The sequence below is a fragment of the Otolemur garnettii genome, unplaced genomic scaffold (genome assembly GCF_000181295.1).
Source record: "Otolemur garnettii isolate 467f Iridium unplaced genomic scaffold, OtoGar3 scaffold00121, whole genome shotgun sequence".
Taxonomy (NCBI): Eukaryota; Metazoa; Chordata; class Mammalia; order Primates; family Galagidae; genus Otolemur; species Otolemur garnettii.
In genome coordinates this window covers 4,068,604-4,070,669 of record NW_003852516.1, presented here as the reverse complement: position 1 = coordinate 4,070,669, position 2,066 = coordinate 4,068,604, and the positions used below count along the sequence as shown (strand labels likewise).

The 2,066-nt window shown below is 41.0% G+C and overlaps 1 non-coding gene across 1 annotated transcript; it reads right to left on the bottom strand.

Annotated features, from left to right (window-relative positions):
• Positions 1–1,532: 1,532 nt before the first annotated feature.
• Positions 1,533–1,639, bottom strand: LOC111727753. Its single transcript, XR_002775226.1, has one exon. It is a non-coding gene; the product is annotated as a U6 spliceosomal RNA (small nuclear RNA).
• Between the last annotated feature and the right edge of the window lie 427 nt (positions 1,640–2,066).

Here is a 2,066-nt window from a genome sequence, read left to right as displayed (position 1 = left end):
TTCTCTCTAATGGACTGGATGAGATCCACACCCACTGGGGAAGGCAATCTACTTCACCTATTCTACAAATTTCAATGTTAGTCTTATCACAAACACCCTCACAGACACTGAGAATAAACATTTAGCCAAATATCTGGGCACCCAGTGGGCCAGTCAAGTTGACACAAAATTAAGCATCACAGTAATAAACATAGTAAAATCTCAATAACTAATGGATTGGCCAAATGATTTTATCTACTAGTTAAAGCTATTTTGATATCAAACCATCCCTGATTTTATTTTTTTCTGGCAAAGGATATTTATAAACTTATTAGTGTGAGAATAACATGTTAAGTCCAATGCAATGTAGCTTTTTGTGGTTACCATATATGCAAAAAAAACTGTATGAAATGAGTATTTGCTTAGGGGTACTCTCTGCAGGATAAAGAAATTCCTTATAAATCTTTGGTAATTTGACACCTGCCCACAGCTTCAACTTCATCTATCTCAGATGCCTATCCCATCACCATGTCTCCTTTTGGCCACACTGTAAGCTTGGTAACCCCATGCTGAATCCTTTATATGGATCACCATATAAATCACACCACCGCCACCCCTTTTTTTAAACTGCCCAAACTTATGTGTTTACACAACTTATTATGTATGAAGTCTCTGTTCAGACTCACTTTATGTACTTTGCAGCTCCCATCTGCCCTCCAGCGGGCACCGCCTATCATGAAACACTGTCATGATCCCATTTGTGTATAAAGGTACTAGAACAAAAGGAGAGTAAAAAGGAACACGATCAGGTTGTTTACTTTTATTTTTTAGAACTAAAAATGAACCAACCCTATTGTCCAATCACGAGGGGGCGGTACTCAATAAAAATGTCCCAGGAACTTCTGCAGAGGAGTTAGGTCTCATCAGCTGTTTACCATCTCCTGAATTCTCCGGAGATGGGGCGGGGTGGCGTGACAAGCAATGAAAGACTCTCCAGAACATCTTTCTCTGCTGACTCCCCCTATGCCAGGATGGCAAGCCGCAGGATGTATCAAAACAACCCCCCAAACATTGTTGACCTTGAAAAATCTCATGAGATTTCAGTAAATTCCCACAACGATGCCTCTGTCTTCTTTCACAAATGAAACTCATCTTCTTTTTGCGCTATGGCTCATGGTCACCTGGGCGTGAAATCTCAGCCTCTTCTTTGAATCCTTTTTTCTTTTCCCTGGACGTACCTTAGTAAATCTGACGATCCAGTGGATTCTACTTCAGAATCACTTGAATAATCACCACCTTCCCATTGCCCTGGCCACGTGCTCATCTGTTGCTCTTAGTTCCCGAACACACGTGACAGAGGGTTGGAGTCTTGATTTGCAAGTTCAGGTGTGCAGGAGATGGTGTGTTTCTTCATTTTCTCTTTCAAACTACTACATTATTTGTGATTTAATTACTTATTTATTGATGTAGTGTTTGGGATTCGTTGAGGATACGAAGAATTAGGTTACCATGACGGCATTTGTTAGGTTACAATGACGGTCCCGCTTATACTTAAAAACATGGAACGCTTCGTACATGCGCGCGTCATCCATGCGCAGGAACCGTGCTAATCTCCTCTGTATCGTTCCAATTTTAGTATAAGTGCTGCCGCAGCAAGCACATCTTCATTTTTTTTTAAAAGCCAAATTCTGAGTCTGAACATAAATGCCAGTGGGATGTAAAAAATTCACTTTCTGTCATTCGTAATAGTTTCTCTTCCCCCACAACAGAGTTGTACAGAAGTCCTGGGTTTGGGGGATGGTTATTCATTATCCCAACATGCAAGGTGCCTTGGAGATCTGGGCACTGTGTTGCTTCTATACCACTCTTTGGGCTGGAGAAATCCGTGGCTGCCTGGAATAGCATTGCCTGGGGTCTCTAGTTGTACCAAAAGCCACCCCTGTAAGATCCTGCTGAATAATCAAGTGTTCCCCACTTTCTCATAAGACTCAAAGCCTGGCAAAAATGGCAAAAATAACAGGAAAATAGCAAATCCTTCAATTTCCTACTAATAGGTAAAGATCAATTTGATATAAGTTCTCTCTTTT